This window comes from Balaenoptera borealis (genome assembly GCF_965194805.1).
Source record: "Balaenoptera borealis genome assembly, chromosome: 8".
Lineage (NCBI taxonomy): Eukaryota > Metazoa > Chordata > Mammalia > Artiodactyla > Balaenopteridae > Balaenoptera > Balaenoptera borealis.
The window spans coordinates 72,549,583-72,566,386 of NC_138865.1; the positions used below are offsets into that span (position 1 = coordinate 72,549,583).

The 16,804-nt window shown below is 42.4% G+C and overlaps 1 protein-coding gene and 2 long non-coding RNA genes across 8 annotated transcripts in view; 2 read left to right on the forward strand and 1 right to left on the reverse strand.

The window, feature by feature from the left end:
- The window catches only part of LOC309634108, a 141,246-nt gene that overhangs the window by 123,648 nt on the left and 794 nt on the right, over nt 1-16,804 (reverse strand). The gene's annotated exons all lie outside the window — the stretch shown is intronic.
- On the forward strand, nt 140-12,992 carry LOC309634110. The gene is made up of 2 exons (XR_014247861.1): nt 140-5,475; nt 12,784-12,992. It is a non-coding gene; the product is annotated as an uncharacterized lncRNA (long non-coding RNA).
- Nucleotides 16,373-16,804, forward strand: part of TJP2 (tight junction protein 2) — a 132,331-nt gene continuing 131,899 nt past the window's right edge. For 2 of the 3 annotated variants that reach the window (XM_082403643.1, XM_082403642.1), the window contains exon 1: nt 16,373-16,722. The gene's annotated coding sequence lies outside the window, so the exon portion shown is untranslated. The remainder of the gene's footprint in view (nt 16,723-16,804) is intronic. The other variant, XM_082403645.1, reaches the window with a different exon arrangement.

Genomic DNA, 16,804 nt, shown 5'->3' on the forward strand with positions numbered 1-16,804 from the left:
TGAAGCGCCACACTTTTGATTGGGATGAGAGGGTCTTGAAGGATGAGCACAACGGCGGCAGGTGGAGAGGGGAAAGGGGTACAAAGGGGTCAGCTGGAGGGGGAAGTGGGGACGTCCTGGATACAGGGGAGGTCTGAGAAGAAGGAAGGGGGGAAGAACACGGGTGTGATAAAGTGAGTAGAAAAGTATACTCTTGCTGGGGTGTGGGGAGCACGGTGTGGGAGAGGAACAAATTCCTAAGTTTTTCTGGCTGGTCTGAGAATTAAATTAACATGAGGCAGATTAACAAAAGAAAAATCAAACAGAAGTCTAATAACATCTATACATGGGAGAAAGCCAGGAAAACTAACTCGCTGAAATAGCCAAAACCCTCACCTTAAGTATCATCTTCAGCTAAAGACAAAAGAGGATATTGGGGGTAGTGGTTTGGGACATAGTGCACATGAAGATGGAAAAGCAAATGTTCGGTAAATAAATGTTTGCCGGCCGTGCAGAGACAATGGGACACAGAGTGGACGCTGATCGCCAGGCCCTGCCTCTCCACCACACTAGCCCATCATCTTTGCAGATGTCTCTGGTGATAGCTCTATTCTAGGAACAGGCTTTTTTTTTTGAATTTTTGATTTTATTTTTTTATACAGCAGGTTCTTATTAGCTATCCATTTTATACACATTAGTGTATATATGTCAATCCCAATCTCCCAATTCATCCCACCACCACCTCCCCTCCCCCCCACCACTTTCCTCCCTTGGTGTACATACGTTTGTTCTCTACATCTGTGTCTCTATTTCTGCCCTGCAAACCGATTCATCTGTACCATTTTTCTAGCAGGAACAGGCTTTTTATGAGGATTCATTTAGGCAGTTAAGGGGAAGGTAAGAAGAAAAACTTCCTGGGTTTTCCAGCCTAAATTAATCCTCATGCCAAAGAGGTATTCGGGGTAGCAAATTTTGCTCCCATACAATGGGGTGGAGAGAAGATGGAAAAAGACAGGTAGGGTCTAGATTGTAGAGGCCATGAATCTATAGATAAGGAGTTGGATTACGCTCCTGTATCCCTACTCCATGAAGTGATTTGGGGGAAGGAGAGACATGCTTATAAATTATACGGCTGTATTAATTATTGTACTGGGACTGTTACCTTCAAAGAAATTAAAATGTCATGCCATTTATTAAATTTGGAACTTCTACTACAGTTAGTAAAAAGCCACAGCTGGTTTGGGGAATTTTTTGTTGCTGTTATTCATGGTGTTGGTTTGCTTATGACCTAGTATCTTTGTTAACTCTTATATGAGACTTTGACAGGCAGAGAAACTAGATGATCTAGGTAACATTCTGTGGTTATCACTTGTTATTTCTTCTTCTCCTTTTAGAAATAGTATTTGTTTTTCTTCTAAACATGCCGAATTTGAGAGCACGGGAATAGTAAGATCAGATCTATGTTTTAAAAAGAATACCCAGGTAATTCTAGGGTCAATGTCTAAGCTGGATTGGATTAGAAGGAGAGAAGCTAGAGATGGGAATACTAGTTTCAGATCTAGTTTGCTAGCTTGCTTTTATTCACTCACTCAGAAAATCTTCAGGAGTATCTACAACGTGCCAGGCACTGTTCTGGGCATCACAAATAAAGGAGTGAATGGACTTCCCTGGCGGGCCAGTGGTTAAGACCCCGTGCTCCCAAAGCAGAAGGCATGGGTTCGATCCGTGGTCGGAGAACTAAGATCCCGCATACTTCATGGTGCGGCCAAAAAAAAAAAAAAGGAGTGAAGAAAACAAATGAAGCATCAGCTCTCCTGGATCATCCTTTCATCTGGGGGAGTATAGATAATAGACATATGAATCTACAGTGCTGGGTATTGATGTGCTAAGAAGGAAAAAGAAACAGGTGAGAAGGATTAAGTGTGCTGGGTGGAGCTATTTTTCTTCCTTTTTGTCTTTTTTTTTTTTTTCTCATTGTGGTAAAATGTCCATAACATAATATTTACCATGTTAACCATTTTAAAGTTACAGTTCAGTGGCATTAAGTACACTCACTTTGTTGTATAATTGAAACAGGAGGGAAGGGGGCAGGCCACAACCTTTGAAAGAATGACAGCTACTGGGGATACAATATAAACTGGTTAGAACCAACTAGGTCCAAGATGGCAGAAGATTTCGACTTCCAGTAGACCTTGAGCCTCATTATACGCTCATTGTAATATATCAACATGCTAAATGACACACCCACCAGCGCCATGACAGTTCCAAGGCTAACCATAAAGGGCCAAAAGTGGGCGGTGGCCCAATTCCTGGGATATCTCCGCCCCTCCCACAAAATAGTTGGAATAATCCTCCCACTCGTTGGCTTATGAAATTACCCAGCCCATAAAAACTAACCACCCCATATTTCGGAGCCGCTCTTGCCTTTTGAGACAGACCGCATTCTGTCTATGGAATGTGTATCTGTGAATAAATCCACTTCTTACCTATCACTTTGTCTCTCACTGAATTCCTTCTGCATTGAGACATAAAGAACCTGAGCTTCATTAAGTCCTGAGAATAGGTGTGCAAGATTTTAATTAAAAGACCGTGGGGGGGCTTCCCTGGTGGCGCAGTGGTTAACAATCCGCCTGCCAATGCAGGGGACACAGGTTCGAGCCCTGGTCGGGGAAGATCCCACATGCCGCAGAGCAACTAAGCCCGTGCACCACAACTACTGAGCCTGCGCTCTAGAGCCTTTGAGCCACAGCTACTGAAGCCGGCGCACCTACAGCCCATGCTCCGCAACAAGAGAAGCCACCGCAGTGAGAAGCCCGCGCACCGCAATGAAGAGTAGCCCCTGCTCGCTGCAACTAGAGAAAGCCCGCGCACAGCAACGAAGACCCAATGCAGCCAAAAATAAATAAATAAATAAATAAATTTAAAAATAAATAAATAAATAAAAGACAATGGGTTCAAGTCCCAGCCCGTGGGTTCAAGTCTCAATATGAGTTGTGAGGTTTCACAACTATAACCACCATCCATCTCCAGAACTGTCTTGGATGGAGCTCTTTTTGCTAGAGTAGTTGGAGACTTCACTAATACACTAGCATCTGAGTAGCAGCCTCAGCGAAGTGAGAACAAGCTTTGTGCACAGCTTAGGTTAGTGTGTTCCACACCCTGGAAACAGTTAAGACGACATCAATAGCCCAGGTGAGAGTTGATATAATAAGGTTTGGTGTAGCTAAAACCCCACCTCCAGAGCACAAAGAAGAAGGGACTTGGGAGTCACTTTTCTCCTGGAAGTAATGCATTTAGCAGAGATGTCAACCACGATCCATGAAGAGACAGACAATTCAGTGCCAAGCACAAGCGCTTTAATCATGAAGAGGATCTTCATATTTTTCCTGGGATCCTGCATCAAAGAACATATGGTGGTTGTGAACACAATTCATGAGGCTGTGAAGTTTACTGAGTTTCCTTTTTGAGTTATAGAACTTTCTTCCATCAGATATGATTGAGGAGTCATGAGTTTCCTTTGGAATGTCCTTTAGCTTGTTGGTACAAGTTTCCCCTGGGCAGGAGCAATTAATCATACATTATTGAGTACATTCCATTTTTCTAGGTACAGAGGAAAACAGGGACATGCCTATATCTCCTCTACTTGGTCACCAGAAATACCTTTAGACCTTAATCTGTTCAGCTAACCTAATAATTTGTCATCCATGAAACCTTCATATGTTCTGCATTCTGCATCCGATTCTTCCTGTTCAATGAAAGATCCAAATCATGATCTCTGACTTAGCTGGATATTTGAAAGATTAACTTGCTGTGCTAATATCATACAGGAGTCGCAACACCAAGCCTTGTGCCACAGTCACATAAAGAAAATTAAGGGATACACAAAAGAAATTGAACATGTTGTCCTCCTCTGAGTTGCCCTTCAAATTTGCTTTCTTTGGAAACTTGCATAGAAACTTAAATATGTTTGCCCAAGGTGGGTGCTTGTTTTCTTATTGATATGAAAAGCAGTAAGAGGAAATGGAGTTGTTTTGCTTGTAAGGAGGAGCAATCCTTGTTAACAGAGGCCGAGTTAGTGAAAATTCACAGTGTAAGAATTTGGGGGTATGTAGGGACTTCCTTGGAGGTCCAGTGGTTAAGACTTCACCTTCCAATGAAGGGGGTGCAGATTCGATCCCTGGTCAGGGAGCTAAGATTCCCACCTGTCTTGGGGCCAAGAAACCAAAACATAAAACAGAAGCAACATTGTAACAAATTCAATAAAGACTCTAAAAATGGTCCACATCAAAAAAAAAAAAAGAATTTGGGGGTGTGTATAATGAGTTTGCAAAATTTTCTACAGGGCTGATAGAGCGTGCAATAGTTAGGGTTACATATATTGTGTGTTTGGGCAGGGAAAGCAGAGAGTCTACAGTTTATAAAGAAGCTGCAAGTACAATGTGATGTATTGAATAACCCATCACTAACTACACATCTCCCTGGGGTTTAATTTTACAAGTTCATAATCCTTTATCTGAAACTCTTGGGCCATATGTTTTGGAATTCAGAATTTTTTTCAGAAATGTGGTGCATATACTACATAGCATTACGTGATACTTCCAGCAGAGTCTGGAATTATTTAAACCCATCGATATATTTCCCAGTGAAATGTATGATTATTTGTACTAGGTAGAATAAATAAGGATCATAAACAGACTTACATCAACAGTTCAGGTCAGATTTTGCTGCCAGATTAGTTTGAGCACCGAACCTTTGGTTTCAGAGACAAAACTCTGAAATTTCAGAATTGTAGCTAAGGGATTGTAGATTTATATACCCTTTCTCTGTGATTCTGAAAAGCAAGCAATTGCTTGAACCAATCTTATGAGTAGCTAGGATGCTATGAATCAACAATCTGGGTCTGGGCAGGAAGGAATTACTCAACACCACATCCTTCTACACACTGCGGATGTGTCTGTAACAGGAGGTCTTTTGTTGGGGGGGGTATTTGGTATATATCAGTGGGACCTGAAAACACACAAGTAAGAACTGATAGACTTTTGCAGGGCGCTTTTTTCTGGCTCACCAGAAGGCAGAAACCCAATGAATCATATCCCACTAGGCAGGTGCAGGCAACAGACAACTGATATCTCCCAAGTGTGTTTGAAAGGATCTTATTACCTAAGATCCTAAGGAGGTTGTCGCCTTGTTGCCTTGGGAACCATAGGTAAGGATAATGAAGTCAGCTCATTTTAGTCACTCTTCAGTTCTCAATACACTTTCTCGCAGACATGGCTGCGTAACAGTTGCCAGACCTGCACTCAGGACATATTTCTTCTCCTGGAAGGTTCACGTGGCACCTGTGGCTGCTCCATCCCTGGGCGTGCTCGTGGACCATGCTCTCCAAACAGGCCACACGCTGGACAGCCTCTGGTTTCTGTCTCCTGGGTTTCAGATTAGCTAGCCCAACGCAAAGCAACCTGGACAATGTGGGTCGTAGGATGGCTTGGGAGCCAGGTGAGTAGCTTTTCATTTTTTCCTCACGGTGGGTATTTCCTAGTGAAGGAACATATAGAACTTTCTTGACAGGAGCCTTTACTCATATCAAGTCAAGAAATTAATATTTTACTTTTGACTTATTATTCAATAAGGAATCATACCTTGATGAGGAGACTTTAATTTTTCAACTCAACACATTATTTTTTATTTTTGGCTGCGTTGGGTCTTTGTTGCTGTGCGCGGGCTTTCTCTAGTTGCGGCGAGCGGGGGCTCCTCTTCATTGCGGTGCGTGGGCTTCTCATGGCAGTGGCTTCTCTTGTTGCAGAGCACGGGCTCTAGGTGCGCGGGCTTCAGTAGTTGTGACTCGCGGGCTCTAGAGTGCAGGCTCAGTAGTTGTGGCACACGGGCTTAGTTGCTCCACGGCATGTGGGATCTTCCAGGACCAGGGATTGAACCCGTGTCACCTGCATTGGCAGGCGGATTCTTAACTACTGTGCCACGAGGGAAGTCCCTCAACACATTATTGAGCACATATTATGTGTCACTGTGCCAGGTGTAAGCGGTATCTGCAGAGTTGAGAGGCTAGAGTGTGTATGAGTATGTGTGAGTGTGGAACTAGGAATAGCCTTAGGAGCTACGTTTGGCTTATGTAAGCACAAAAGCTTACAGGAAAGCTCATAGGCAGACTCAGCTGGTGCAGGCTTTTGCCTACACTATACACTAGATGCCTGAAGGTGGAGGAACCGTCTTGGACCCATGAAGATCAAAACCACAGGCAAAGGGCTTCCCTGCTGGCAAAGTGGTTGAGAATCTGCCTGCCAATGTAGTGGACATGGGTTCGACCCCTGGTCCAGGAAGATCCCACATGCCGCGGAGCAACTAAGCCCGTGCGCCACAACTACTGAGCTTGTGCTCTAGAGCCCACGAGCCACAACTACTGAAGCCCGCGCATCTAGAGCCCATGCTCTGCAACAAGAGAAGCCACCGCTATGAGAAGCCCGCTGCACCGCAACAAAGAGTAGCCCCCGCTCGCCGCAGCTAGAGAAAGCCCGCGCACAGCAACGAAGACCCAATGCAGCCAAAAATATATAAGTAAATAAATAAATTTATTTTAAAAAACCCAAAAAACACAGGCAAAGATGGCAGAGCAGAAAGAATGGAAAAACCTTGTCCCCTGTGTTGTTGGGTTTTTCTTGTCCCCTGCTTTAATCTTAGAATTGCTGTACAAAAACAAACAAACAAACAAAAACGGAATTGTTTGCCTCCAGATATTTCGTGATGTGAAACAAAATAAAGGCCTATCTTGTTTGGCCACTGTGGTTGAGATTCTGCTATCTATAGCCAATTATAATCCTGATACAATGTTCTTCTAGAGTTTTTCCTCTGTGTATGTAGACACATAAATTCTAACACTAACAATCTATGAAGCAGGTAATATTAGCCTTATTTTTAAAAGGGAAGACAGGTTCAGGTAAATCCAGTGAGCTTACCTCAGTCACTCAACTGGAAAGTCACCACACTGGGATGTATGCCCGGGTCTGGGGGACTCCATTACCCAATGCTCTTTCTCCTGTACCGTGTGCCTCTCTCTAGAGTTCCTGGACTGGCAAAGGAAGATATCCCTCCAAGTCTCTTTTTAAAGTACACATTGTTACAAGACTTGAAGCAACAGATTAACATGCACTTGTTAAAAAGAAAAATGAGTTAGCTGAGATCCCATTGCTCTTCCTGATACTTTTCCTTTTTGCACAATTGTTTTCAATCCCTGTTCATCTGCATGCAGAGCTGCAGCTATTCTATCCATACTACTTATTATTCTGGGGGTTTTTTCAGCTAACAAAAGTAGCTCTTGATGTTTCTATGTATCTCACAATATTTGAAATAAAAAAAATACTCAATACAGTCTGTAAAATGATGAAGAAGGGGGAATATCATCTGTGCCATTACTATCTCCCAAAACACCACAAAGTTTGTATTTTGGTTTATTTTGTTTCTGTCCTTTTGCCTATGCATTTCATTTTTGCGTTGGGGTACTCCTAGTATGTGAATTTTGTAGTCAGTCATTTATACTGAATATTATATTGTAAGTGTTATCCACAAGCTCCATGAGGACAACACTTTCTCCATTTTTTTGTTCATCACTGTATCACTTGTGCTTAGCACAGTATAGTAAAGCTGGCTCAATAAACATTTGTTGGCTGAATAAATATTGCTACATACTCTTCATACTTAATATACATACACCCACATAGTGTTCCTTTTAGTGGATATCCCTTAATTTACCCTACTTTCCCATAATTATTGGATATTTCTGTTGTTTTCATTTTTTGCTCTTATGAATAATATGTTGATGAAAAGTTTTGTGCATATAGTTTTCTCTGCATTTGTACTATTGGCTTAAGATAGGGGTCCCAGTGTAAAATCACAGGGTCAATGATTTTTTTACAAATCTTTATGCGTGGGCTTCCCTGGTGGCGCAGTCGTTGAGAATCTGCCTGCCAATGCAGGGGACACGGGTTCGAACCCTGGTCTGGGAAGATCCCACATGCCGCGGAGCGGCTGGGCCCGTGAGCCACAATTACTGAGCCTGTGCGTCTGGAGCCTGTGCTCCACAACAAGAGAGGCCGCGATAGTGAGAGGCCCGCGCACCGCGATGAAGAGTGGCCCCCGCTTGCCGCAACTAGAGAAAGCCCTCGCACAGAAACGAAGACCCAACACAGCCATAAATAAAAATAAATAAATAATAAAAAAAGATTGACACCTAGTGGCCAAATTTAAAAAAAAAAAAAAAAAGAAACCTCTTTAAAAAAAAAAATCTTTATGCGTTTTCTGAAAATACTTTTTAAAACAGCTGGAGCGGTTCACAAAGGTAATAGCAATGCAGCAGGGTCAACACACCCTCACCTGCCCCGGGTTTTTGTTGTGCTTTTAAATTGTGGCTATTGACTTAAGCAGAAGAATCCCTCAATCAATTAACATGCTTATATAACATCAGTTTAGTGTCACAGGCATTCTATGCCAAATAAATACTCATTAAAATGTGAGCCCATAATTTTGGTCATGTCCCTAATACCCCTACTATTACCCGATGCATAATAAGCACAGGTGCAATTCAACTGTATCTCAGCCTCTAACTTCTATGATTGAGCTATACATGTAAATACCAGTTGTAATTATTACAAAACTATTAGTTTATTGTTTTGAGCTTTTTGAGCATCATAGTGAGAAAAATGATTTTTACACGAGATACTATAAATAATCACATCCTTGTTTTTCTACTAAGTTGTTCAATGAATTTATCCATAGCTATATATATTTCTATCTCCCTGGAAATTCCAGCACCAGGGAAAGTATGCTTTTCATGCATATTTAAAATTAATATTCACCAGAAGCTTAACTAAAACTACAGTGATCTTTGGACTAACAAGTAATCAAGACAAAGTACTATATTTTTATGAGCTGTTTGTCGAAGTCCAAATAATTAACATTGTTGAATGTCATAAAGCAGGCAGTGTGCCACTTACTTGAACTGATATTTTCTTAGAAAAACTTCCAAAGCTTTGGCCATAGGAACTATGAATCTAGAGGTACCTCCTGGCTCTAAACAGAGAATCATAAATTGGATGACTTAAGATGTCATGTCAAAGTAGAGTGACTACAAAGGGTGTTCACGGAGATCAAAGTAATCTTCAACCCAGTGATTGCTGAGCATGGCTGACTTGCTTCTCAACACTGTGACGGGCAGCCACACATGGGGTGTTTACCTGCCCCATTCCTGCCTTTGCCCAGGGAGAAGGTGGGGCTGCTGCCTGCTGTGGCCCCATGGAGGAGGGCCTTGGCCCAGGAGCAACCCTGCTCTCAGGTGTGTCTGGGGATGAGGCCAGGGTAAGGACTGTTGAAAGAGCACTTAGCAGTCCTTTGACCCATGCAATCATGGCCTGTTTCTCGGAGCTGCAGCTGGCCTTATTCAATCTTCAGAGAGCACTAGAGCCCCATGACCACGACCTCCCACCAAGTCCCCCTCAAGACAGCTGTGCTCCATCCCCCTAGGATCACTGCAAGTGTCAGTCGGAAGATGGCTGGCAGGTCTTCTAGGCCACCCCATGCATTCATTTTACTTTTGCTTTTAATTAAATTCAAAACAGTACCCCCAAAATTCAGGTCTGTCTTCACCACCATTCACCTCTCCCCCTAAATCACAGCTTCTCGCACTCACTTTTCCAGTTAACCACCGTTGCCAAGATGCAGAGCATTCTTCAGCCCTTTTTCTACTCATTTGCATATAGATATGCATGTATTTATTGCAAAAATAGGTTCATACCATATGTATTGTTCTGTGACTTGCCCTTTTTTTTTTTTTTTTTAGCAACGTGTCTTGAAGAACTTCGCATATTGGTTCACATAGATTAGCTCACTGCTTTTAACTGATGGAGAGCGCTCCTCAGAGTCGGTCAGCAGAAACAGCTTAAAAAGTTGTGACCCCCAAATCAGACAAAGCCAAGAAAGACATCAGAATTCAATTCAATCCCCCTCCCTCAATTTTTATACAGGAAAAAAATCAAACATACAAAATAGTGGAAAGACTAGTATAGGAAACACACACATACGCTCCACTAGATTCAACAACTTTTACCACTTTCTCTGGCTGTCATTTTAATATCTGCTAGAGTTGTGTGGTTCTAAGTTGAGAGGTATATGGAAAGAAGCAGGATTCATTAAGTCCCAAGGTCTTAAGAATTAGGAAGAAAAGACATTTACAAATTGTAAGAGCCAAAGAAATATAAAACCTTCTCAAGTGGGTGGAAGGTGCACATTTCTATGAGTAGAAGGAAGAATTAGTAGCCTAGGGATGTGGGCTAGAAGGCTTCCCCTTCTTGAAATTCTGGAGTGACTGGCATAAGTATAAATGATGTTTAGTGAGTTCCACCCAGATGCATTTTCTGGTAGCTATGCATCTCTGACATACTTAGGCAAAGTACGGGATGATATATGTATTTATCCCCAAAGACAGGGGATGATACATGTATTTCCTTGATGAGTGAAAAGAAGAGTCACTCTTCTTGCCTGCAAATTCTGATGGTCTGAAATGGTCTGAAATCTTTTCCTTAAAGTTCACTAAGAAAGTAATCATCTGCCTAGAGGGTGGGCATCCTTTTATGCAAAGGAAAACTTAAAATCAAATATAGAAATGGAATATTATACAGGAATAAAATTGGATGAAATATAGCTATACTCAAGAAGATGAATAAATCTTAGAAATATAATTTGCAGTAAAAAACAGCTGGTTGCAGAAGACTACAGTGTGACTCTATTCTTATAAAGCTCAAAAACTAGCAAATCCAAACAATATATTGTTTAGGAAGATGTACATGTCTTGGTAAAAAAAAATTTTTTCATGAATGCATAAATTAGGATAGTGATTACCTTGAAATGGATGGGGGGGCGAGTAGGATTTGCAAGCATGTGGCATAATCAAAAGCACTGGTAATGTTCTATCTCTTTTTTTAAAATTTTTAAATTTTTTGGCTGCATTGGGTCTTTGTTGCTGCGCATGGGCTTTCTCTAGTTGCGTAGAGCGGAAGCTACTCTTTGTTGCAGTGTGTGGGCTTCTCATTGTGGTGGCTTCTCTTGTTGTGGAGCACGGGCTCTAGGTGCACGGGTTTCAGTAGTTGTGGCACATGGGTTCAGTAGTTGTGGCTCGTGGGCTCTAGAGCACAGGCTCAGTAGTTGCGGCTCACGGGCTCTAGAGTGCAGGTTCAGTAGTTGTGGCTCACAGGCTTAGTTGCTCCGTGGCATGTGGGATCTTCCCAGACCAGGGCTTGAACCCATGTCCCCTGCATTGGCAGGCAGATTCTTAACCACTGCACCACCAGGGAAGTCCAGGTAATGCTCTATTGATTAATAGTGTGGTGGATCCCTGTATTCATTTTATTATATGCTCCCAAGCTTACATAGATGGTACTTATATTATTTTGTATGTATCAAATATAACATAATAAAATTTTGTAGGTGAAAATAAAAGCTAGACTTACAAAATAGAATAATAAAAATGTGTAAAATTAAAGCCTAAAGAAGAACTAGGGTTTGGGATCTGTAACTTTAATTAATTGAATACTCATTTTGGAACCAAAGCAAACCTCTGAATAGTTCATATAAAAAACTACCCTGAAAGGCACCAAAATACATTTAGCACATCATACAGATGTACCATTGTTTATCTAGCCATTCTCTTAGTGGCATTTAATTTTAATTTTTTGCTATTCTAACACAGAGGAATAAGCATTCTTAAATATATTTCTTTCAATATGTGTGTAAATATTTGTGTTGGGGGGTAGATACCTAGATACCTAGAAATGGAATTGCCAGGTCAAAGAGTGAAAGACTGAAGTTGAGACTCAAGGAAATTAAATATAAATTTGCGGCCTGGGGGGTGGGGCATTGCAGAGGGAATTGGAGGAAGATGGCCAAAAGGTAACTTCCAGTTATATTATTATAAGATATTATAAGATAAATATTATAGCATAAATAAATACTAGGGATGTAATATACAACATGCTAACTATAGCTAACACTGCTGTATGATATACAGAAAAGTTGTTAAAAGGGTATATCCTAAGAGTTCTCATCACAAGGAGAACACTTTTTTTCCCTTTTCCTTTTATTGTATCAATATTCATGATGGATATCAATATCCATGATGATGGATTTTAGCTGAACCTATTGTGGTAATCATTTCCCAATATGTGTAAATGAAACCATCATGCTGTACACCTTAAACTTATACAGTCATGTATGATGATTATTTCTCAATAAAACTGGAAAAAAGTGCAAAACTCAGGATCACACAGGCAGCAAGTAGCAAAGTCAAAACTAGAAACAAGGCTCTTTCTGGGGCTCGATAATGCACCTATTGCCCATAAAGAAAACACCTATCTCACCAAGGCAAGTGCCCCACTTTAGACTGTGATTTGACCCTTTCCCCATCCTGTCTGTCCAGTCCGCAGGTGAAGCACAGTATTGATTTCAGAACCTTAGGACACAGAACACAAGAGCTCCCTGTCACGAGAGGCAGCAGAATAGGGCTTTGTCTCCCGGGAAGGCAAGACGGTTTCTGTGGGACTGACTTGGTGTCAGCGGTGGGAAGGGAACCTCTGCTGAGCTCTGAGTCAGAACCCAGAGTTCTTGTCCCATTTTTCAGAGTACTGTCCCTGTGGTCCATGGAAGTGTCTCTTTTTTATTTCTAAGAGCAGATTTTGCAATGTTTAGTCTTCAGAGTGGAAATATTTATTACTGAATATGCTGAAAATGCTGTTTTGCTGATTACAGGAAAGCACAGACAAAGGCATACATACAGCCCATAACCAGAACAAAAAGAGTGGGTGGGAAAGACAAAGAGAATGTCAGTTACCAGCTGTGCCAGCCAGAGTCCCTTTCTTTCTACCTGAACACATTCAAAGAAAATCCAGAATCCAAGTCTTCTCTGAAATGTTCATTTCATTTCAGATACAGAAAGAAATTAAACAGGTGTTTTATTTTGTGTGTCTGTATATGTGTGTGTGTGTGTGTGTGTGTGTGTGTATATATGGCACCCAAACACATGTAGTACCAACACCAACTCCATACAGTAGATTAAATCAGTGGCATGTGATTAAAATATTTAAAAATTTCCCTAAAATTTTACTAACTTAGGGACTATCAAGTTTCCCCAAATATCTCACCATTTTGAATCAGGACCCAAACAAGAAATACATGTTGTATTTTATTGGTATCACTTAAGTCTTTTAATCTATACATTTCTTCCCCCATCATTTTTAATGCCTTGCTACTTTTTGAGGAAACTGGGTCATTTGTCTTGAGTTTCTCACATTCTGGATTTTGTTGATCATGCCCCCTAGTAGTGTTAACACATTCCTCTATTCCAGTAGTTCCTCTAAACTGGTAGTTGGATCTAGAAGCTTGATCAGATTCAGGTTTGTTCTTTTTTGGCAAGAATGTGTCATTTGCAGTGTTGCATATTTCTATCATATTGCACATAATGTCTGGTGATCTTTTCTATGAGATTAGTGGCCATTGATGACCATTGCCTTGATCCATTATTTTATAGGGTTTTGGAAAATGCTGATATTCTTATTTATTTGCTAGAATAATTTCCTCATCAACTATTTAGTTACCCTGAGATACAGTTTGTACGGGTCTTAGCTTGGGTTTCCCAGGAAGCAGAGTTCTTGAGACATGGGCTTTACTGGAAGCATGGTCCTAGGGAAAGAAGTGAGGAGTGGGGGAAGCAGAGAGAGCCAATTCAAGCCCGGTAGGCTGCGGCTTCAAGCACCTGATTGGTTGACTCTTTGTGCCTTGATTTCTGAGAAGTGATATAGACTGAGTTTCAGGACAGTTCGTCCTGGGAGAAAAGGAAGGAATATTTATTTATCAGCTTCTATCCCCCACTGGTCTTAGGTTAGACCACGAAACATTAACTCACCCACCCTTCAGGGTGGTGTATGCATAGGCACTTAGATAGTTTCCATGGATCCCCACACTGGCATTAACAGGGAAGTGCTGGGGTGGAAGGTAGGAGATGAGGTTATTTGGGTTGTTCCTGCAAGAAGGTGGAAAGAGTCCACGTAGAACTTACTGCTGCAGCAGTGGCTGCAATAAGAGACAGGTGAGGCAAAGAAGATCTGAAGTGGTACATATGAAGTGTTAGATACAGTCCAGAAGAGGCAGGTAAAATGTGTAATTCTCTCTTGCAATTTACCAGCTTTCAAAATAATGAATTAGTTCTACTGCATCTGCAAAGGTAACCAATCAGGTTTTTTTACCCCATTTTTAAGTATCCTTGTGAATCATGGAGATATACATATTTGATATGTCTCAATTCATTGCAGTTATTTTCCTTACTGATGCTCAAATTTATCCCACTTTAGCCAGTGGGTGCTTCTACGGGTTGGCTTCCGCTTCCATTTCATGTGAACCTATTAGTTTTTGATAGCTTCCTTGCTTTCTGAATTGACAAGATGCTCCAGTCTTATTTTGGGTACTTCTTACCTTTAACCTAAAATAAATCACTTCTCCAAGTAGGTCTAGTTCCTTTAGGGAAAAATGTTATTTAGAGACTACAATCTGGGATCTAAGAGTGCTTATTCCTACTAGGTTGGTCACTGTTTGGTGGACATTTTGAGTAAAAGACCTTGGAAAAACATTTTTTAAGTAAAGTATATCATGAGTTCTAAATGATAATTCCAATTCAAATTTAATATTGCTTAACTTTGATTTTGTATTTATCTCTTTTATTCTGAAAAATTGATTCTAAGAACACTAACATAAATTACTAATAACATTATGATTACTGAAAAGCAGTTTATGTTTTGTTTTTTAACATTCTCTTCATCCTTAGGGTATATTCCTAAGGGATGTAGAGTCAAATAATTGTGTTTTAAAGTCACCTCACATAACTTCCCTTTACATGGTTAAGTCACCAACTTGATACCTACATTCATTAGTTGCATTTTGCTTTTTAAATTTTTGATTTAATTTTTCATAATTATGTAAAATTTACATCATTCCGAAGTCAAATCTACAAAATAAGATATAGGCAGAGAAGTCTAGCCTCTATCCTTGTACCTTCCACCTTGTTCCATCTCTCCCAAATAAGTAGCCATTTTATTTAATAATTTATCTTTCCATTTAAAAAATACATAAGCAAATGTATGTATGTGTTCCTGCTTTCTTAGGTAAGTAGTAAGACACTATTTACACCTTTATTCATCTTGCTGTTCATCTTTTTAAAAATTGTACTGTCCTCTAGGCTCAATCTACTCACTTCTTGGAATAACTTGTTGATAGGTACCCCCCAAAGTCTAAACTAAATGAACTTTAGTTTTACTTATTCCATTACTTCCGGCAAACGTTTGTGTAAGGGAAGAGGGAAGGGGGGCTTGGCAATCATAAGCAAAGCTGTCTTGAATGAATGAGGGTATGATCTTCCCAGGATTTTTTTTTGGTGGTAAAATACACAACATAAAATTGACCATTCAAACCATTTTTAAGCACACTATTCAGAGGCATTAAGTACATTCACATAGTTGTGCAACCAACACCACCATCCATCTCTACAACTTTTTCATCATCCCAAATGGAAACTCTGCACCCATTAAACAATAAGTCCCCATAACCTTCCCAGGATTTTAAACAAGACTAAATGGAAGCGGCACCTGCTTGCCAGTTGCACGCTTGGGCACTAGGAGGATTCTGCCCTCCCAGCGGAGCAGAGATTCCCGTGGTGACTAAGCCAGCCCTCGGGTTAACGCTCCCGCCCTCACCTATTGTCCCAGCGGGAGGAACCGGTATTTCCGGATTGGGGCCTCAGACCCTGTGATCCGGCTAAGGGTGAGGTTGGTGGAGGAGGGGAACGGAAGCTGATCATATAAGTTAACTTTCCACCAAAATAATTAACCTGCCTTCCCATCCCCCCGCCCCTCCCCCGTCAATACCACCAATCAAACACCCACAAGGGTCCACGACGATCCTCCCGTAGTTTTTGAAAGGGGAGCGACGCTCACCCCTTCCTAGCTCACACCCCTGGAAGGGATCGAAAAGCCGACCAGGTAACGAAGAAAGAAGGCAGCACAGCGAATTCCGCTCGCCCTTGGTGGGGTTGGGGGGGGGGGGGTGGGGGGCGGGGAGAAGAAAGCTCAGCGGCAGTTTTGCAGAGAAGGAAAGAGGCAGGGGAGTGGGCGCGCGGGCTGGAGTGACCAAGCGGTCCCTGCGGCCGCAGCCCCTACCCCAACGCTGGGTGGCGTGTGTGAGCCACCCTCCGTCCTTCCCAGTACCCCAAAGTAGCGCTGCAATAAACTGCATTTCTCCGCCGGCTCGCGCGCTAGGCACCCTTGGGGGCTCGAAGGAAGCAGGTGACGGCCGCTGCCCACCCTCGTCCCCTCCAGGCCGCCGCTCTCTGGCTCACCGCAGCCCCGATAACCCTGCCCCCACCCTGGATTTTTTTTTTTTTCTTTCTCCCAAACCTCCAAACAGGAAATAGCTTGAGTCACAATAATACACAGGAGCAGCGGCCGAGGCCACTCGCGCCCGCCCACTCCCTCGGCCGCCTCCAGCACTCCGGCTCCGCGAGGCGCCACCGGCGACGCGCGCGGGGAGCGCAGTGGACACCGGCCCAAAAGCCGGCGCCGCGTCGGAGGCTCCCAGGCGCCCGTCAGAGCCGCCTTCGCCCTGCCCCCGACTCCGCCGACTGCGGCCGCCACCCGCCTCCAGGCGAGTACCCTCCTCCCTGTCCCTCGCCGGCCACTGAGCGCCCGCGGGCGTCCCGGCGCTGCCCTCCGCGAGGCCCGAGAAG